The 22,305-nt window shown below is 40.9% G+C and overlaps 2 long non-coding RNA genes across 13 annotated transcripts; both read right to left on the bottom strand.

The window, feature by feature from the left end:
* Positions 1–8,567: 8,567 nt before the first annotated feature.
* Positions 8,568–13,189, bottom strand: LOC123426282. Of its 10 annotated transcripts, XR_006622132.1 has the most exons (7): positions 12,884–13,189; positions 12,181–12,787; positions 11,700–12,043; positions 10,812–10,953; positions 9,948–10,710; positions 9,752–9,847; positions 8,568–9,204 (listed from the first exon to the last, which is right to left on the bottom strand). It is a non-coding gene; the product is annotated as an uncharacterized LOC123426282 (long non-coding RNA). The 10 variants fall into 10 exon arrangements; XR_006622129.1 differs by having other exon boundaries at positions 9,948–10,953; XR_006622136.1 differs by having other exon boundaries at positions 8,568–9,169; positions 9,948–10,953.
* Positions 13,190–13,684: 495 nt separating this feature from the next.
* LOC123426283 lies at positions 13,685–16,302 on the bottom strand. Of its 3 annotated transcripts, XR_006622139.1 has the most exons (4): positions 15,786–16,302; positions 15,284–15,704; positions 14,139–14,898; positions 13,685–13,723 (listed from the first exon to the last, which is right to left on the bottom strand). It is a non-coding gene; the product is annotated as an uncharacterized LOC123426283 (long non-coding RNA). The 3 variants fall into 3 exon arrangements; XR_006622138.1 differs by lacking the exon at positions 13,685–13,723 and having other exon boundaries at positions 13,785–14,898; XR_006622140.1 differs by lacking the exon at positions 13,685–13,723 and having other exon boundaries at positions 13,785–14,259.
* Positions 16,303–22,305: the final 6,003 nt, after the last annotated feature.

Raw genomic sequence — 22,305 nt, 5'->3', positions numbered from 1 at the left:
GTGTTGGTTGTTTGATAGTGCTGAAAAAGACAGAAACTTTGCGCTCACGAAATTATTTTTCATTCTTATCCAGAAAGAGCTTTTGAGTTGATTCTTTTTGCTTCCGGTTGATATGCAAATTTCCCTAATTATTGTAATGTTTCGGAATTTTTGAGATACTAGAAGTATACGAAGTATACAGATTACTACAGACTGGTCTGTTTTTGTTGTGTTGATTGCTCATTTTGATGAAACTATGGATAGTATCGGGGGGGGGGGGGTAATAGCCATGGAAAAGTGAGAATACAGTAATATAACACCAATATAAATAGAAATCAAGTTTGCTATAGTACCTAAAGAGGTGGTGGTTTGTTTTCTTGTGCTAATGATATCACGAGTTTCTGTTTAAGTTTTGTGTTGTGAAGTTTTCAAGTTTTGGGTGATGTTCTCATGGACAATGGGATAAAGAGTTAAAAGAGCTCAAGCTTGGGGATTCCCAAGGCATCCCAAGCCAAATCCAAGGACACCAAAAGCCTAAGCTTGGGGATGCCCTAGGAAGGCATCCCCTCTTTCGTCTTCAATCCATCGGTAACGTTACTTGGAGCTATATTTTTATTCACCACATGATATGTGTTTTGCTTGGAGCGTCGTGTATTATAGGAGTCTTTTGTTTTTGTTGTGTCACAATCATCCTTACTGCACACCTTTTGAGAGAGACATGCACTCATCGTAATTTTGCTAGAATACTCATTGAGCTTCACTTATATCTTTTGAGTTAGGCAATTTGGCTAGCATGTGCTTCACTTATATCTTTTGAGCTAGATACATTTGCTCTAGTGCTTCACTTAGATATTTTTAGAGCACGGAGGTGTCATATTTTGGAGAAATAAAAACTCTCGATCTTCACTTATATCTTTCTGAGAGTACTCTCTCTGAGTAAATTGGTAGTTGGCGTGTGCCATGAAAGAGTCCTAAAGATGATAGGCATCCAAAGAGGATATAATAGAACTTCCATATTCATGTGCATTGATTATAAAGAGAAGTTTGATTCCTCTCAATTAAGTTTTGAGATATGGATTTGGCAATATTAGTGTTATGTTAGTAGGGTGTTGTGAATCTAGAAATACTTGTGTTGAAGTTAGTGATTCCCGTAGCATGCACGTATGGTGAACCGCTATGTTACGAAGTCGGAGCATAATTGATTTATTGATTGTCATCCTTTGTGTTGCGGTCGGGATCGCGCGATGGTTAACACCTACCAACCCTTCCCCTAGGAGTATGCGTTTCGCACTTTGTTTCGATTACTGATAGAACTTTCGCAATAAGTATATGAGTTCTTCATGACTAATGTGAGTCCATGGTATAGATGCACTTTCACCTTCCACCATTGCTAGCCTCTCTAGTGTCGCGCAACTTTCGCCGGTGCACAAACCCACCATATACCTTCCTCAAAACAGCCACCATACCTATCTATCATGGCCTTTTCATAGCCATTCCGAGATATATTGCCATGCAACTCCCATCGTTCCGTCTCATGACTTGTGTCGTCACTTTCATATTGCCATTGCATGATCATAAGATAGCTAGCGAGATGTTTCAACGTCATACGCTAAGCTAGATCGCTGCACATCCCGGTACACTGCCGGAGGTATTTCCTACAGAGTCATCACTGCTCTACGTATTGAGTTGTGAGTAAATAAAAGTGTGATGATCATCACTATTAGATCATTGTCCCATGTGAGGAAATAAAAAAAGAGGCCAAAGATGCCCACCAAAAAAATGAAAAGAGGAGAAAGAGCCCAAACAAAAAAAGGGAGAGAGAAAAAGAGAGAAGGGACAATGCTACTATCTTTTTCCACACTTGTCCTTCACAATAGCACCATGTTCTTCATGATAGAGAGTCTCTTGTTTTGATACTTCCTTATACTAGTGGGAATTTTCATTATATAACTTGGCTTGTATATTCCAATGATGGGCTTCCTCAAAATTGCCCTAGGTCTTCGTGAGCAAGCAAGTTGGATGCACACCCACTAGTTCTCCTTTTGAGCTTTCACACACTTATAGCTCTAAGTGCATACATTGCATGGTAATCCCTACTCATTCACATTGATATCTATTGGTGGGCATCTCCATAGCCCATTGATACGCCGAGTCAATGTGACCATCTCCTCCTTTTTGCCTCACAACCTCCACTACACTCTATTCCACCGATAGTGTTATATTCAGGGCTCACGCTCATGCATTGTGTGAGAGTTGAAAAAGTTTGAGAAGGTAAGAGTGCGAAAACAATTACTTGGCCAATACCGGGGTTGTGCATGATTTAAATTCGTTGTGTAGGGATGATGGAGCATAGCCAGACTATATGATTTTGTAGGGATAACTTTCTTTGGCCTTGTTATTTCAAAAGTGCATGATTACCTTGCTAGTATGCTTGAGGTATTACTGTTTTCATGTCAATAGAAAACTATTGTTTTGAATCTTACGGATCTGAACATTCATGTCACATGAAAGAAGTTGCAAAGGACAAATATGTTAGGTAGCATTCCACATCAAAAATTCAGTCTTTATCACTTCCCTACTCAAGGACGAGCAGGAGTTAAGCTTGGGGATGCTTGATACGTCTCCAACGTATCTATAATTTTTCATGGTTCCATGCTATTTTCTTGTCAACTTTGGATGTTTTGTATGAATTTTATATGTTTTTTGGGACTAACCTATTAACTCGGTGCCAAGTGCGAGTTCCTGTTTCTTCCCGTGTTTTTGACCCTTTTCAGAGAAGAATATTAAACGGAGTCCGAACGGAATAAAATTTTCGGACTGATTTTTTCCGGAACAGAAGATACGCAGGGAACTTGAGAACCAAGGCAAAGGCTTCCGGGGGAAGCCACAAGTCCAATAGCCGCGGCCTGGGGGCGCGCCTTGGAGGCTTGTGGGCCGCCCGTGGTTCCTTTGCCCTACTTCTTCCGCCTATAAATCCCCGAAAAATCTGAAACCACGGGAGAGAGCCACAAAAATACGTTTCCGCCGTCGCAAGCTTCTGTCTCCGCAAGATCCCATCTGGGGCACGTTCTGGTGCCCTGCCGGAGGGGCAATTCGGACACGGAGGGCTTCTTCATCAACACCATGACCTCTCCAATGATGCGTGAGTAGTTCACCACAGACCTTCAGGTCCATAGCTAGTAGCTAGAAGGCTTTTTCTCTCTCTTGGATCTTCAATACAAAGTTCTCCATGATCATCATGGATATCTATCCGATGTAATCTTCTTTTGCGGTGTGTTTGTCAAGATCCGAAGAATTGTGGATTCATGATCAGATTATGTATGAATGTTATTTGAGTTTCTCTGATCTCTTATATGCACGATTTCGTATCCTTGTAATTCTCTTCGAGTTGTGGCTTTCGTTTGGCCAACTTGATCTTCAATTCTTGCAATGGGAGAAGTGCTTGGTTTTTGGGTTCATATCGTGCGGTGTCCTCACCCAGTGACAGAAGGGGTAACGAGGCACGTATCGTGTTGTTGCCATCAAAGGTAAAAAGATGGGGTTTATATCTATTGCATGAATTTATCCCTCTACATCATGTCATCTTGCTTAAGGCGTTACTCTGTTCTTTATGAACTCAATACACTAGATGCATGCTGGATAGCGGTCGATGTGTGGAGTAATACTAGTAGATGGAGACAGTATCGGTCTACTTGTCTCGGACGTGATTCCTATATGTATGATCATTTCCTTAGATATCATCATGACTTTGCGCGGTTCTATCAATTGCTCGACAGTAATTCGTTCAACCACCGTAATACTTGCTATCATGAGAGAAGCCTCTAGTGAACACTATGGCCCTCGGGTCTACATCACATCATATTTTCAGCTCTACACTTTTACTTTGTTGCACTTTCCACCTTCAGATCTCACCTTGCAATTAACCGTGAAGGGATTGACAACCCCTTTATAGCGTTGGGTGCAAGTTTGTTTGTTTTTGTGCAGGTACTTTGGAGACTTGCCTTGATACTCCTACTGGATTGATACCTTGGTTCTCAAACTGAGGGAAATACTTACTGCTACTGTGCTGCATCACCCTTTCCTCTTCAAGGGAAAAAACCAACGCAAGCTCAAGAGGTAGCACCCATCTCATCTGAGGCTTGGGGTTCCACTACATGGATCCAAACTCCACCATCCACTTCGCCTCCTTCATCATGGTCTGTGTGGCCTTTCTCCGCTGCGAGCCGCACTTCGGCATTTAACTAAAGACCTTCGGGGTCAATCTAAAGTCCATCGCCTCCGATCTGGCAGAGTGTGGAGGGGCCATGGTCAGCAAGAACCAAAATGCTGACTGGTTCTAGGGTACCTTCATCACGACGGTGAAGGAATGGCAGTGCATGCGGTTTTACATCAATGAGTCGCTCGCCCCTGGCCAAACCAAAGTCCCGGCATTTATGGTCGGGCCCCCAAGGAAGCTCAGGCCCTGGGGGGAGAAGGTCATCATCTCGGGGGACCCCAAAGAGGTGAAGGCGTTGATCAAGAAGATCAAGTGGCGGTCTACGGAGAAGGACCCCCAGCCCCCGATGTAATCAACGACATGCTCAATCATCGAATCCTCCCTCTCCAACTCTAGGCCACCCTGATGTGGGAGTATAAGTCCAAGGAAGCGGGGCCTGCCCTTCACTTTTTCCGGCAGCTACTCAAGGTGGCCAAGGACAAGATCTCCAAGGAGGAGCAAGACCCCAAATTTGAGGTTGGCTATAAAGCCCCACAAGTGTTTTAATGCACACATTAAATATTTTTCTTTCTTCGCATGGTGAGGTAGATTTTGATGAATCATCTTGCTCTGTATGTGCAGAAATGGTCAGCCAAGATGCAGGATATGTAGTGCACGACTCCATTGCCAGAGGATCTGAGAACCCCTCTGCTTATGATGCTCCTAGTCGAGGAGCCGCACGTGGTGGTCCCCAAGGGGAAGATGTCTTGGAAGGGCAAGACGGGTCTATGAAATCAGGAGACTTCGGTAACCCAGTCCGAGGATACCCACACCTCTGCACCCACGAAGATGTGAGGGAGGATGAGGAGAAGGATGACCCTTCCCATAAACGGAAGAGGGAGGCATTAGAAGACGTCCAAGCCGGAGCACGGACCAAGGGCGACAAGAGGTTGAAGGGAACCACGGTCGAGGCCACCCGCAAGTCGTCCGAGAAGATTATGATCTCCGACGAGCCTGAAGATGATCCCCTTGTTCTGGGGAGGAGAAAACCGGCACCCCAAGGGTACGTTACTATTTTCCATGTTCTGTATTTCATCAGATCTATGTTTTAGTAGGAGTGAGCTCATACGAGCATCATTCTATAGTCCGTCGAAGGTGCACCCAAGCGACTCGGCGGGCTACCACTTGTCAACAGGACTCCGAACCCCTCTACCCCTCCGCCACCTCATGATGGACTCGGGGAGGCGACTTCCACTCTGGCTCCCTAGGTTGACACAACAGGTGTCGGAGGGTCGACCATTGATACGTCTCCAATGTACTATAATTTTTGATTGCTCCATGTTGTTATATTATTATTCTTGGATGTTTTATAATCATTTTATAGCAACTTTATATCATTTTTGGGGACTAACCTATTGACATAGTGCCTAGTGCAAGTTGTTGGTTTTTGCTGTTTTTTCCTTCGTAGAAAATCCATATCAGATCAGGTCCAATTGCCATGGAAACTGTACGGGGATTTTTTTGGACTAGAAGGAAACTTGGGAACCAAGAATGAGCAACAGATGAGGCCCGGGGGGCACTAGACATTAGGGTGTGCCAGAGGCCCCTAGCGCGGCCCGGTGTCTAGTGGGGCCCTCGAGAACCTTAACCACCGCCTCTGAGCTCTATAAATGCCCCAATATTCATAAAAACCTAGAGGAGTCGACGAAAAATCGTTTCAGCCGCCGCAACTTCCAGAGCCACAAAATCCAATCTAGAGCCTCTTTTGGAGAGGAACACGATCACAAAGGGGTTCACCATCCTCATTGGTACTCCTCCTATGATGCATGAGTAATTGATATCAGACCTACGGGTCCATAGGCAGTAGCTAGATGGTTTTCTCTCTCGATTGTTTTTTCTCAATACAATGGTATCTTGGATATCCATATGATGTAACTCTTTCTTTTGTTGTGTGTCTGTTGGGATCCAATGAACTGTGAGTTTATGATCAGATCTATGAAAACATATTCATGCTTGATTATTATATGCTCTTATTTATTCTCTAATATTCGTTTTTGTCTGGCCAACTTGATATTTTATCTTCAACGGAAAGAGGTGCTTTGTGATGGGTTCGTTCTTGCGGTGCTTAATCTCAGTGACAAAAAGAGACATGACACACATGTATCATTGTTATCAAGGATAAAATTATGGGGTCTTTTCCTACATGAATAGATCTTGTCTACATCATGTCATTATTCTTAAGGCATTACTCCGTTTCTCCATAAATCAATACACTAGATGCATGCTAGATAGCAGTCGGTGTGTGGAGTAATAGAAGTAGATGCACGCAGAAATCGGTCTACTTATCTTGGACGTGATGCCTATATACATGATCGTTGTGTTGAATAACATCACAATTATTTGCTTTTCTATCAATTTCCCAACAGTAATTTGTCTACCCACCGCTTGCTATTTTCTCGAGAGAAGACACTAGTGAAACCTACGTCCCTCGTGTCTACTTCACATCATCTATTTGCAATCTCTACTTTGCTATTTGCATTTCTACTTTGTTTGTTCTTTTGTTTTAAAATCTATATTATCAAAAAACACAAAAATACCTTGTTGTGTTCTATTTACTACTAGTAGAGCGCCCGTGCGTTGCCACGGGCTTTTGAAACAAATTAAAATGTTGATAAGAGATTCTATGCCTATGCATGGCTTTAGAAAAATGTTGGTTCTTGACAAACAGTATGACTTGTATGTTTTCATCTTCTCTTGTTTTAACTTGTCATTACACTTCATATAGGTATAGATTTTTTATCATCAAGACACGCCTAATAATATTTTGTTCATGGGACAGTAAATTAGGAAGAGGTTGTCCCAGCCAATATCATCATGATAAATAAATTACTCTATATACATTGAGAAGGGGTGACACGTGTGCGACCATATATCGTTTAATGCATGTAAACAGTGGCGGAGCTAGACAAAAATGGATGGGGGGCGAAACGTAAAATACAAGGGTTTAGGGGGGCCAAAAGCTAAAAAATCTCACCTAAACCCTCACATATTTTTCTTCTTCACAAATTGGTTCAATGTTGGGGGGGCACAGCCCCCAGGACACTACATAGGTCCGCCATTGCATGTAAATGATTGAGGCCAAAATAAAATTTTGATTGGAAATTGAGAATATAATGTAAAGCTATCTTACTTCATTGTGTTATTAACTGTAGATATTGCATAAATAAATGGTGGTAACAAAGTCTAGATCAAAGTTGGTGGGGGCAACAAAGAAGTTCTGCCTCTCAGTGATGTGCATTGCAAGGAACCTCCAACAAAGTCTTGATCACAATCCTTCCCAGGACGAGCCAGCAAGTATGATAATTCTTCTGGGCGTAATATGAACATGTTAAGTGTTGTTGTTGCTCCTCGAGTGGGTTTGCCAAATTATGCCAGAAATGAGTTTTTTTTCAACTCAGAAGAAGTTTTCTAGGTCTCCTCTCGATTCTGCATTTTCATGAACAAAACAAAATCACAAGAGATCTCCTTGTTACTTGAAAGGGGAGTGATCTGCGCCGGCGCGCCGGCCCAAACCTTCGGCCGGCCGCGTGCGGGCCGCAGGATCCACCAACCCCCGCGCATTCGCACTGTTGGATCCGCATGCAACATTTTTCCTCCTATGCAGCAAAATTTCAATGCGATGCAACAATTTTTTTAACGGTTGCAATAAAAAATAAAATTTGTAGCAAAAAAAATATATGCATGATCGTAGCAAAAAACGAAGCTGATGGTACGTGGTAGCAAAAGTCAAACGCCGGTTGTAGCAAATATTTACGTGACGTGTATGCAACTTTTTTAGTGAACGGTTGCAGGAAAACATGATGCCGGTTGTAGCAAAAAAATAACACGGTTGTAGCAAAAGTAAAAAATATCAATTGTAACAAATATCCGACGAACTGAAATTGCAACCAAACGTATATGCAGTTTTTTTACTGGGACAAAAAATAATAAAAAAAAGGCTTGCAACAAAAATGACGCTGGTCGCAATAAATTTGGACGAAAAATGTTGCATCCGTTGACCAGCGAAACGCGCCGATGAAAAAAATGTTACAAGGGCCCGTGCGCGAGGGACGACCGGCGCGTCGGTCGAACCGGCGCGCGGGTGGGAAACGATTCCCTACTTGAAATAAGCCAAAGAAAGAAACTGAAAAATATGGAGTCAAGTACATTAGAAGTTTTTGTTGTATTATCTAGAAAAATATGTCTAGTGCAGGACCAAAGGAATCAACCAAGGTAGATGACTTGTGAAGCTTTTGGGGAGATCTCATGGGTGGACCTGGTAAGGCATTTTGAAGCCACCAATATTTTACCTTTGGCGTACTTCCTTGTTGTGACTGTCCTAACCAAATAGATATATACAATATAACCACTTAGTCTGGTATAATAAGAGCTCAAAAATTCATAAAACTACATTATATGTAGCGAAGGGAAAACCACCTAAAGGCAGACTACACATGTGTGTACTGGGTTAACTTGACTACTTGAGTGAAATGGGTGGAGGAGAGAGGAGGGTATATCACTCATAGGTCGTATAGAATACCTCCAAAGCTACTCAAACAAATGCTGAATCTACATTCTCCAACATATGCTGCTTCAATTAATGAAGTTTATCCCTAAAAAATAGACAAACTAACCAAAAAAACATGTTTAGATTGATCCGCATCACAACAGCAGATGACAAAGGTGAGGGAGGTGACATCGATGAGCCTGTTCTTATCAGACATGCATGTGGTCGTCTCAGCTCCAGCACCCTGCAACCAGCACCTCCCCTTCTTCTACAGAACTGATTGCATGCCTCGAGTGCTCCTCCTTAGATGGATTTACTTGCCAATGATCGCATGCCTCGAGCGCTCCTCCTTGATAAATTTTGGCTAAGCTTTATAAACACCATGGGTGATAAATTTGTTTTAATCCACACAACATGATAACAAGTGGGGCATCTTGTTCCCTGGAAGACTTCGGAATCAACAATCATAGTGAATATACATAATCTATAGTAAAAATGGAATCAACAATTAGATAGATGCACCCAACTTGAATGCCAGCATAGCTACACATGTAGAAATCAAGTACATAAACCCATCACATTTGATTCGAAGGTTAGTGTATCCCAAAAAGAAAAATGGGACTACAAAATGAATTGCTTGGACCCCTCCACAAAAATAACCAATCAAATAAGATCCATTGCTAGCACATCAATTCTTCTACCAAAATGCTTTTAGCCACATTAAGGTTTCAAAACTACAGCGTAGTCATATATATGAATTGCAATTTTTCTAAGATGGACATGTAAGACTGCCTAGGTGAATTGGCCAAAGATGATAGCACAAATAACGAATAACCAAACTGATAGCACAAATATGATTAACTAAGCTGATATCACAAACAAAATCAACCATTGATAGCAAAGAACAATATGATCTGCGAGTACACAAGGAAGAATATGTAAAATTAATGCTATCTATCTGACTGTCTAAGTAGTTCATATAGAGGGCAGACAAAGACAACAGGTAGGTGAAAAGAAGTCTGAAGTTGTACCATAATTTATCCAGGCAACTATGTATGATGCATTATGATGTATGATGCATTATGATGTAATTCTCTCTGAAAGAGGCTCATTATCCAATCCAAAACCTGGAATCGAAATGATACAATGTTTGACATATCAGAAAATTTGTGACAGAGGACCATCGGTTGTCTTTGTTAAAAAGCATCAATAAAATAAAGCACGTACCTGATCTTGACCACATCAATGGCCTTGTCAACTGGCAGTGGCTCTAACACCGAGTGCTTATGTTCCATTTGCAAATGTCAAGCTTTCTGTCTGACTACATTGGTCGACGACTGAATCCGTCGTGATATTCCATGGTCTCGTGATCGACCGAACAGGATGGTAGGAACCTCGATCATGGCGACCACCGTCGGAACCACACAAAGCATAGAAAGATCCGCACGAGTAAAAATCGACAAACAGGTAAAGCAAACTGTTTGCAACACATCTAGTGCTATACGAAGATGGATGTCGTGTCACCGACCGCCGATTATAAAGAAACTGAAAACAAGATGCAGTGATGGGAAATTGACGGAAAGATGATGCATATGCCTGCCATCGACTGGCAACCAACTGGACTCTGAAGAAACTGAAAACAAGGTATCGATGAAGGATTCACCAGAGGAGACCGAAACCTAAGGGGCGTCATCGGTGTAGGCTTGTGCATCTAGGCTGGCAGTTTGGTGGGGTTCGCCGTGGAAACGCTGGTATGCTCAGTACGTATTGTATTTGTAATCTGAATCACACGCTGAAGAAAAAGACCTCTGAACCAAACCTACATTTCAATTCCTCTACCCAACTTGCAGCATGTTGAATTGTTGATTCAATCGCTCGTCCATCAATTGATTCTAATTTTCACATGCCATAGGACCAAGCAACTCCCCAGACTTCTCTTTTGGTGTCGTCTTCCATATAAAGGCAATGAGACTGAAGAATAAATTGTTTCCTGTAAAAGAATAGGCACTTATAATTAACAAATAGACCGAGCTTCCTGTTTCCTTTCACAGAAGGATTCAAATCATTAGCTTCCCAAGAAAGCGTCCATACAAAACATGCGCTCTTCCTTCTTCCTTCCCCTCATTAGTAGATCCAGTGATGGGACGCGATGCTGGTCTCATTGCTGGCACTGCACGCATGACTGTGCCATCACGACGGAATGTAAGGAAAGAGGAAACCTGTAACTTATAACCTATAAGAAATAGTATAACTAATCACAATATGTATAAGGAATTCAGTGACTACCAATAAATTATTAGCAACATGTGCATTTTAGTATTTTTAATTTTTAAAAGCTTATCACATCTCGTGTATATAAGGCACCACTGCGCTGCATGTCTGCAATATGCAACAAATACACATACTGAACAACTGGTATTCCAGGAAATCCTAAAACTGATCTGTACATGTACTGATTAAGATCAACATTGGATATAAAGCTCATTGTAAAATGAACTCTTCTTAAATATGGAAATAAGTCATGTGTATGCATATAAGAGCATAATCGTAAGGGCTTGAACTAACAAAAAGGGGGGCAAATGACGGATTAAGTACCTCTGATCCATAACATCTATACATAGCAGCTGCCAACCAACTCTTGTTGATCCTACCTAATACATGGACATGTTCGCCATTGAATAAGCCTACTGCATTAGCCCACCTCGCAAGACAAGCTAACATTACAAGCACGGTCATACTGTCATAGTAAAACCACCTTGAAGCATTTCCCCAAAAGATGCAATGGTTGGAGAATAAACTGTGTTTGGCCTAAAATTGAGAGCCCCTCTAGGCAAAGGTTCATCAAATCAGTATCGTGCACACAACTTTATACCATTGAATTGCAGGACACGAAAATAGCTACAAAGTTAGCTTTAGAATGTCACACTTACCCAAAAGCTACTGGTCAACAGAGTCATATTTGAATGGATGAGACCTTACCATCGGGTTGGGGGAGTCGCCTTATCATCGCGGTGGTGTAATCGTCGGGCCAACAGAAAACACGACCCCCGTGCCACAGCCTGGACGATTATGGTTGGTGATGCGCCCACGCGACCAGCGCCACAAGCCCACAACGACTATTGGCATAGCTCCCTATCTTGCAGCGAGAGCACCATCTCGTGCTCCCTTTCATCACTCTCAGCCTCCTATGACTCCTCCTATTCCGCAGATGCTCATGGGACTTCTGGCCTAGTCCTCCGAAGAAGTGGATGCTGCCTCCTTGGTGGGAACCCCACCTATCAGTGGCGGAGCTAAGATTTGGAAACAGGGTGTTCCTCCCAAAACTATTTGACAATAAATAACATATGTGAGCATTCCAATGATTAACAATACCATATAGAAATAGATCAACGCAGTCTTAAATACATAGTAAAATTTTCAATCAAGTCTTAGTTTATCCCAAAAAAGAGATGGTAGAAACCTTTAGAAGTTCAAAGAAAACTATTCCCTCCATTCCCTGTCTACTTGACTCATCTCTGGACAAACTGAAACCGGGCCTTTTGCATGCCTGCTGTGTCCAGACTCCAGTGAATCCAAGGACTGTGAAGGACAAGAGGAGTTGCCAGGTCTAGAGAAATTCAGATTTGTGACGTAAATCATGTCAAATAACCTGCAAATTCTGTCAGCAACCATAGAGGATTAAGGGATAGGAGGATGGGGTACATCTATAGGAATAAGGCCACGGGCTCAATGGCTAAGCGCATGCGCGGACAACAACTGTCCTTGCCATAGGTGTCCACGTCATGCCGTTCCGGCGGTCACATGATGTCATCAACTCAATGGGTTTACTTACCCCCGATCATTTCATTGGGTGGATCTCTAATGAAGAAAACAAAAGGCATGACTCAAAAACTTCTTGTTTTTTGTTGAACAAATATTCAGTTTGAACTAACAATGGAAAGCAACACTATGAAATACCTAAAATAATTGAGTTAGCCTAATCGCTCAACTCCTTGTCATTCTACTCCTCATCCACCGATACGCATATATATTCAGGCTTGGCCCATCGCTCACAATATTCTGAATATCTTTTTGTCAAAGCATAACGATCAGCATTCTGAATTAATCCAAAGAACAGATAGAAGCATAAGCACAATAGGGAGAAATGATATTGTACACCATACCTTGGACACCATTGCCTATGTGACATATTAGTGTAACAAGCATCACTATTATATACCTTGAAATGTACAAGTACAAGTACACATTGCAGACCACCCAAATATGTTACTATCACTATATTGAGATGATAAAGAAAAAGAACAACCAGTCAGCTTACTTAAAGTACCGTTGATTTACAAATTGCAGGCAATTATTAAGAGTAGGTGAATTACTAACCAAAGGAGGCATCCAGAATCAAATGGAGCCTGACAACATCATGGACCATCAGCTTGAAGAGGTTTATTTTCTAGATAATATATCTTCCATTCCTGTGGTAATAAAGTATGAACAATGATTGGAGATTAAAAGAAAAAAGATAGAAAGAAACAGTTACGAGAGATCTTGCATTCACACTTCATGTAGCATACTTAGCATACATAAATTATTATTTTACGCGACACAAAATATAGTAAGTACTTATCTACCAGCTTTGTTTCTCATGAATCCATAGTGTGTAGGGTTTATAGCCAATGCAAGAGCAAACAATTGAGAACCATATAGCTAGACCAAGCAATGATATATTTGAACCATGTATAAATTAGTCATGAGAATTGCTTGACACCTGAAAATGCCAACAAATTTGAGCTTCAATTTGAAAGGACCCAAAGCTGGTAGCTCACTCAGTAAATAACTGATATTATTTACCCCTAAGAATGTATATCAAGTCACTAATCTTGCATGAAATGAGATGGTTGTGAGTTAACTTCCCTTAAGTATCAACAATAGCTAGATAACAAAGTTTGAGATCTTAAGCCCAAATTGATACTCACCTTCATTCAATTGGGCTTGTCTTGACCATAAATCTGATCGGCATACCAAATGTATATACATATTATTAGAGTTTCATATGAAAACCATAATGTTTCACTTAAAAAAGAAAGGACACAGTTATCAGTCGTGTCGCCAAACTGACACACATCTTGAGAAACTGTAGGCTCATGGCTTACTTTTTAGTACATTCTTTCCATTTTGCTAGAATATGTTTGTATGAGTTAGCACATAACTACAAAACTCTGTTTGTATCACTTATTTAGCAGCAATTATGTATGAGAGAACTGTATGCCTCATGTCAACAGCCGAAAGAATCGCTAGAAAAAAAATCAGTTTCATTCAAAGCATGAAGATTACCCCTACCCCACAAACATAGCACCATGGAGAGATGTGCAAAATCAAATAAGAATAACTCTCCTAAAAGGGGACACCGACATCGAATAATACCTTTGGCGTACGTCGTTTAGTGGGATGCATATCAAAGCCTTTCGAGCCCGTCTATATTTGAGCCTCACATTGATGGCACATAATTTCCTAGAGTTTCTCCAGCGTACACATAGTTGTAATTCTGTGTACAAATACACAAGATGGCTCAATATAGTAAAATCCTATCATAAGTTCCTGACATGAAAAAAGGAAGTATTTAAGAAGAACATGAAGATATTTGACTGGCATTGATTATATTTGGGGAAATAATAATAATAACATATAGGCCTTTCAATGGACGATCATCATCGAAGTAGTATTTAGATGATCGTATTTGTAGCTAAAGACCACTGGAGATGCAATCTAAGATTTATTAGACTTTATATACAGTAGACAGTCTTCTTAAGAAACATGAGAATCACTCAGCAGCATTTATAAGTATAATAGTTGCAGAAAAAAGTTGAATTATGTAGGCACTACTCTTAAATCTTAACCAGCTCACAAATGAAACAATGCTACAATGTAACCATTATGATGAGCCAACCCTGATCTAAAGAATGAAGACTACCCTTACCCAACAGACATAGCACCTTGGAGAGATGTGCAAAATCAAATAAGAATAATTGTCCTAAAAGGGGACACCGACATCAAATAATACCGTTGGCGCACATCGTTTAGTGGGATGCATATCCAAGCCGCTCGAACCCGTCTAGATTTGAGCGTCACATTGATGGCACATAATTTCCTAGAGTTTCTTCAGCATACACATAGTTATAATTCTCTGTACAAATACACAAGACGGCTCAATATAGTATGTGGCATGTACTCCACAGGTCATAGGTAATGATCTTGACATGGGCCACTGACAAGCATGGCAGAGCGACCCAGTTAGTTCGACCACAGTTGGGTGCACATGCCAGCTTCGACTACATCTGAATCCAATGCCATTTCATTATTATTTTCAGTAAAACCAAAATACCAGAACAAGGCCTAGCGGCATTGAATTTTTTGTATATTATTTGTTTATTACCACCATTGTCTAGCTCAAGTCAAAATAATGAATCGAACAGTGCATGTATACATACATAATTGTATAATCTTTTAACTGGCAAGTTACTGAATTTATCGCACATAAGAAAGAATTATCTAACAAATAATTAACAAACCATTTCTTATATTTGCCAATGACAAGAATCCAGCTTCCTCATTTCCAAGCTGCCATCAGTACACAGTACCATGTTTTCACCATGTCCACCAGATTTCTCTCGCGGCCCATCCACCACAAGTCATATCTCGTCAGCTCAAACCAGCAAGCAAAAAATACTAAGAACATGAAGCAGCAAATTGATACCTTATGCTGAAGCACAGGGAGAAGTAGGTCGTATCAGCCATAGGCCTCAGAATCCACGTTCAATGCACCTATTAGCCATCAAGATCACATTTGTTCGTGTGTGTTGTTCCGCTGAGATCAAATCAATCGATCAAGTCGTAGATAAAAAGATAGCTTCCACGGAAGCATCCACTTGATTGCTAGCTTGCTACTTGTACGTGCGCATCATCTCAGCACAAACTGATCTGTCGGCTCAGCTTGAGAAACAGCAAGACAGAACACGTTGAGTTCAGGTGTACATACATGTGGGAACAGGCTATCTGGGAAGAGGGTCACACCTGTTGGCGAGGAAGATCCAACAGGCTGTCACCAGCCTGGCACCATTCTCTTCCTAACCGACGCCGAGCTGCACGCCGGCGAGGTCCACTCATTGACGGGCGTCATCTCCTCGATGTTGCCGGCGTCGGTAGGACAGAGAAGGGACACGCACGATGGAGGGAGGCGGCTCGGCCTCGAGGGAGGCGGCCAGCACGGAGGAAGGAGGACGGTGGCCCGCGGTGCAAGGACGACATGAGGGACGGAGGCGGCCAGCGCGAAGGAGGATGGCGGCGGCCGGCTCGCCGTCGTGGGGGCGTGACGGTCGACGTCGCTAGAGGGAGACGGGCAGCGCGACGGACGGATGCGGCCGACGCACCTGAGTGGCGGCGGCCGTCTATGGGCACGAAGGGGGAGGCGGAGAGTCAGGGTAGGAGTTGCTAGCTAGGGTTTGGCTCCTCCGAAGCAGCCAGTGCGAGCGACTCGGGGGGAAGGGGATAGGTTCTTTGGTTTTTCAAGTGCGAGCGAGTGGCAAGGCACAACATTGGTTTTACATTTGCCCAACATAATCAGGTGGACGAAAAATAACCAGGTAGAGGTGGACGAAAATTAACCGGTGAGATCCGGCTACCAACTGCCCCTTTATTAGTAGAGATCACTCAAATTTGCAACTATTAATCTATCCTTACTTTACCCATGAGGGATTGACAACCCCTCTACGCGTTGGGTTGCGAGGATTTTCTATTTGTGTGCATGTGTTGCTTGCATAGTCTTGTGGAACTTCCTATAGGATTAATACCTTGGTTTCTTAACTGAAGTAAATAATTGTTGTCGTTGTGCTACATCACCCTTTAAGCTTGGAGGGAGAACCAATGCACCTATGAGGAGTCACAATATTTCTAGCGTCATTGTCGGGGAAGATCAAGTCAAGATCTATGAGGTTCCTACATACAAATCTCATCTCCTTGCAATTACATTATTTGCCATTTGCCTCTCGTTTTCCTCTCCGACAGTTCACAATTTTTTCCTTTTTATTTGCCATCTTTCCCATGCTGGATCTTGTGTTTACGTATTGCTATGGAAAACTCCTCCCTTGCTATGAGTACCCATGAGATTGAAGTTCTCAATTTTAAGCAAAGGGGAGGAGAAAGTTTGAAAAATGTTTGGTATAGGATATTCAATGCTCATGATAGGTCTATCCACAAGAAATCTACTATCCTTCTTATTCAAAACTTTATGTGGGAATTACTATTTTGTATAGATTTGTTCTTGATACTATCATGTGGGGAAATTTCTTAAGTTGTCCACACTCCGATGCTCTCAGTGCCATGGGAAGCCTATTGGGGTCTCCGCCTATCATTATAAATGAAACATTATTAACGCTTTATGATATTATGCAAAGGATAGATGCTATTGAAATTTTGGATAAAAAGGTGCAAGATCTTGTTAATCATATTTGCTCAAGGATGGGAGACGTTATTAAGATGTTAAAAGAGAAAGGACCCATAACCAATGAAAGGGTAGTAGAGAGTCCCGCTCGAATTGATAAATTAGAGTAAATATTCATTAACTTGAGCATAGATTTTTCTTCCATTGAAAATATTGAAAAAACTCCTCTTGGCAAGAAAACTACCCAAACTCCCAAGCACAAGGGCGTCTCTTCTAGCAACAACGTAGATCTTAAGATGATTAGGGCTCGCTTCACCTTGAATGAACCTCCTCATATGAATGAAGTATTTAACTTTATCCCTAGGAGTGTGGTTTTTGATAATATGCATGCCAAATCTTGAAGAAATCAGGGATGTGTGATTGAGGAGTTGGAAATTAAGATGACAATACTTGAATCTATCATGTATGCCTAGCTAGGGGCGTAAAATGATAGCACTTGTTGGGAGGCAACCCAATGAGTAAAATTTATTTTCACTTTTGCTTTATGTCTTTGGGTGTTGGCACAATAATTCTACTGTTATAGTTGTGTTTTTTTGTGTTTTATTTAGTGTTTGCACCAAGCAAAGCCTTTGGTATCATGGGGGGTATTAGTTGCTTTAATCCTGCCGTAAAATAGAAACTTTTTTGTCCAATAGAAAAAATCCTAAAAATCAAAAAAATGTAAAAAAATAATATATGAATTTCTTACACAAGATTAATATACAAATTCCCTATGTTTTCCTAATTTTCTGGAATTTTCAGAGTTACAGAAGTATAAGTAAATTTCGAATCTTTACAGATTGTTCTGTTTTGAACACATTCTGTTTTCTTTGCATTGTGTGCTTATTTTAATGATTCTATGGTTTATATCTGGGGGCATAAGCCATGTTATAGTTTGAATACAGTAGGTATAATGAAAAAACAAAATTGGAATATTTTTTCAACAGTACCTATAGTAAAGTTTGGTTTTCTTATACTAACGGATCTCATGAATTTTTGTTTAGTTTTGTATGATTGAAGTTTTCAAGTTCTCAGCAAGATCGCGATGGATGATGGAATAAGGAGTGCTAAAACCCTAAGATTTGGGATGCCCCATGGCACCCAAGGCAATAATTGAGTACCGAGCATATAAGCTTGGGGATGCCCCGCAAGGCATCCCCTCTTCCTTCTAAATCCATTGGTAATTTTACTTGAAGCTCTATTGTTATTCGTCACATATTATGAGTTTTGCTTGGAGCGTATTGTATCATTTGTGTCTTTGATTTATTTGCTAGTTAGTTTGTCATGATAAACCTTGCTGGACACCCCATTTGAGAGAGCTAAATTATGCTATGATTTGTTAGAATCACTCTTTATGCTTCACTTAAATTTTTTGAGCCATGAAATTGCTCAAGTACTTGACCTATATCTTTTTTAGCACGGTGGCGCTGTTATTTTGAAGAAATTTACTCTCATGCTTCATTTATATTATTTTGAGAGTTGCTGAAATTTCAAAGGAATCCTCGCTTGCTTCACTTATATAATTTTGAGAGTTGAAAATTTTAAAGAAACTTGTGCTCTCGTGCTTCACTTATACTTGTTTGAGAGCTTGTTATTTGTATTGCAATTTGCTATAAATGAAAAATTAGTCCCAAAAGTGATGAATGTTCATGAAAGATATAATAAAAACGGTCATGACTATTGATGGACCTTAAGCTTGATTCTTTGCAACAGTTTTGGATATGAAGATAGTATTATGTGAGTTATGTTGATGAGTAATTATGCTTTAGTAAGAATATTGGTGTTAAGGTTTGTGATTCCCTATGCATGCACATAAAGTCAATAATTTTTCTATGAAACTACATCCTACTTGTGTTGCATTATTCGGTGTTAGTCATGTTTAATGTTCACTTATGATGATTTTTGTTCCTTGGTTGGGCGCTTCTCAATCTATTTGCTAGCGTTCACTTGTACTAAGCGGGAATGTTGCTTGTGCATCCAAATCCTAAACCCAAAGTTGTGCCAAATGAGTCCACCATACCTACCTATATGCAGTATTTCAACGCTGTTCTAAGTAAATTTGCAAGTGCCAACTCTAATATTCAAAATAAAATTATGTTTTGTGTGCCCATACCGCTCATGAATCGGCGAGGGGTGACCGATATCTCCCATCTTAAATACGTTATTCTCAAGATGAGTGTTAATTCACTTCTCATTGCGCGAGAGTATGGCGGTAATAGGGATGCCCGGTCCCAAAAAGAAAAGAAAAATTATTTTGTGTTGTCAAATAATAGATTCCTTGGAAAGTGTTGGTATGAACGACACCCGTGGATACAGCTAGCCGTGGAATGTGAAAGAATGGTGGAAAAGGAATAAACTTTATTTTTCAGTTTGGCAACCGCCTATAATTTGTTTAGCATGGAGGATATAGGAAACTCTTAGTCGTTCTCGTTAACACGAAAAGCATGCCACCCTAAAAAAATATACCTCTAAGTTTTTCACTTTGAGCTATGGCACCTCTACAAATCCCTGCTTCCCTCTAAGAAGGGCCTATCTATTTACTTTATGCAATTTTTATTTTTGCATTTGAGTCTCCATCTTCTCTTATAAAGCACCAACAAAGGAACACCATTATCACACTTGAGCATTTGGTGTAGTTAACATTTCCGTGTGTTGCATGAATGGACCAATGATAGAGCGTGATGGGCTAGGGATAACATTCTTAGCGTTGATATTTTGAAAGACTTGGTTGCTTGTTGATATGCTTGAGTATTGAAATATTAATGCCAAATTATAGACTGTTTCTTTGCATAATCTACAAATCCATATGAACATGCTAAAAATAAAAAGAATATGATGAACATGTGAGGTAGCATTCTACATCAAAAATTATGTTTTTGTCATTTACCTACTCGAGGACGAGCAGGAATTAATCTTGGGGCTGATGGTATGTCTCCAATGTATATATAGTTTTTTATTATTCCATGTTGTTATTTTATCATTCTTGGATGTTTAATAATCATTTTGTAGCAAATTTGTATCATTTTTTGGGACTAAACTATTGACATAGTGCCTAGTGTGAGTTGCTGTTTTTTGTTGTTTTTTCCTTCACAGAAAATCCATATAAGATGAGGTGAAATTGCCACGAAACCTTATGAAGATTTTTTTGGACTAGAAGGAAACTTGGGAACCAGGAATGAGCACCAGACTAGGCCCAGGGGGCCACGAGACATCAGGGCGCGCAAGAGGCCCCTAGCATAGTCTGGTGTCTAGTGGGGCCGTCGGGAACCTTCTCCACCGCCTCTAAGCTCTATAAATACCCCAATATTAAAAAAAACTAGAGGAGTCAATGAAAAATCGTTTCAGCCGCCGCAAGTTCCAGAGCCACGGAATCTAATCTAGAACCCGTTTTGTAGAGGAACACAGGCATGGAGGGGTTCACCATCCTCATTGGCGCTCCTCCGATGATGCGTGAGTAGTTCATATCAGACCTACGGGTCCGTAGGCAGTAGCTAGATGGATTTATCTTTCGCTTTGTTTCTCAATACAACGTTGTCTTGGAGATCCATATGACGTAACTCTTTCTTTTGTGTTGTGTTTGTTGGGATGCGATGAATTATGAGTTTATGATCAGATCTATGAAAATGTATTCATGCTTGATTATTATAGCCTCGTATTTCTACCCCCATATTTGGTTTTTTTCATGGCCAACTTGATCTTTTGTCTTGCAATGGGAAGAGGTGCTTTCTGATGGGTTTGATCTTGCAGTGCTCAACCTCAGTGACGGAAAGAGACGTGACACGCATGTATCATTGCTATCAAGGCTAAAACGATAGGGTCTATTCCTACATGAATAGATCTTGTCTACATCATGTCATCGTTCTTAAGGCATTACTCCGTTTCTCCATGAACTCAATACATTAGATGCATGCTGGATAGCGGTCGATGTGTGGAGTAGTAGAAGTAGATGCAAGCAGAAGTCGGACTACTTATCTTGGACGTGATGCCTATATACATGATCATTGTCTTGAATATTATCATAATTATTTTCTTTTCTATCAATTGTCCAACATTAATTTCACTACCCACCGCTTGCTATTTTCTCGAGAGAAGCCACTAGTGAAACCTATGGCCCCGGGATCTACTTCACATCATCTATTTGCAATCTCTACATTGCTATTTGAGTTTCTACTTTGTTTGCTCTTTTGTTTTCAGATCTATATTATCAAAAACCCAAAAAATACCTTGATGCATTCTATGTACTATCACTCTTATTTACATCTACCAATCTATCTTTACTTTATCCACGAGGGATTGACAACCCCTCTATGCGTTGGGTTGCAAGGATTTGCTATTTGTGTGCAGGTGTTGCTTACATGGTCTTGTAGATCTTCCTACTGGATTGATACCTTTGCTTCTTAACTGAGGGAAATACTTGTCGTCGCTATGCTACATCACCCTTTAAGCTTGGAGGGAGAACCAACGCACCTGCGAGGAGTCAACTGTCATGACCGAGGTTCACACCTCGGTCCTAGAGGGTCAATGGATTAAGGTTGTGTTTGGTTCAGCTTTTGTTATCAATTTCTGCTTTGAAAAGATAAAAGCTAACCAAAGGGGTAAATGTTCAAAGCGGCTTTTGAGAATTTGTAGCTTTTTCCTAGTGTAAATTTCAAAGCTGGGGGTACCCCAGCTTTCCAGCTTCCAGCTTTTACACAACAGCCTTTTTTAGAATGTGCTCCTCAACCAAACACAGCCTAAGATCGCTGAGGACGATGAGGGAACGTTGGGCCAACCGTTAGCTGATAATCCCCAAGTGCGAGGAATCATCGTAGCACTTTCCAAAAATGGAAGTGGTAAGTATGGAGTGTCAAACCCGCAAAGAGCTAAAGGTAAGATCAATATTCTCTCAAATGCTATCTCCCAGCAATACGACTCTACATACACCGAACGTTTGCTTCGACCTAGTAACGAGAAATAAAATTGTGTTGCGGGTATAAATAGGATAGCTTTGCATGATATTGGAGAACTAAAATATGAAAATAGTTGTTCCACTAAATAGAGTTAGAATATATTACAATATATTACAAATAGCGCGTGTGGAATAATGATGGTATGGTGTGTAGAATCATCCTAGGC

The sequence above is a fragment of the Hordeum vulgare genome, chromosome 2H (assembly GCF_904849725.1).
Source record: "Hordeum vulgare subsp. vulgare chromosome 2H, MorexV3_pseudomolecules_assembly, whole genome shotgun sequence".
NCBI lineage: Eukaryota > Viridiplantae > Streptophyta > Magnoliopsida > Poales > Poaceae > Hordeum > Hordeum vulgare.
Note: the sequence above shows the minus strand (reverse complement) of the source record. Positions and strands in the feature narration are given on the sequence as shown.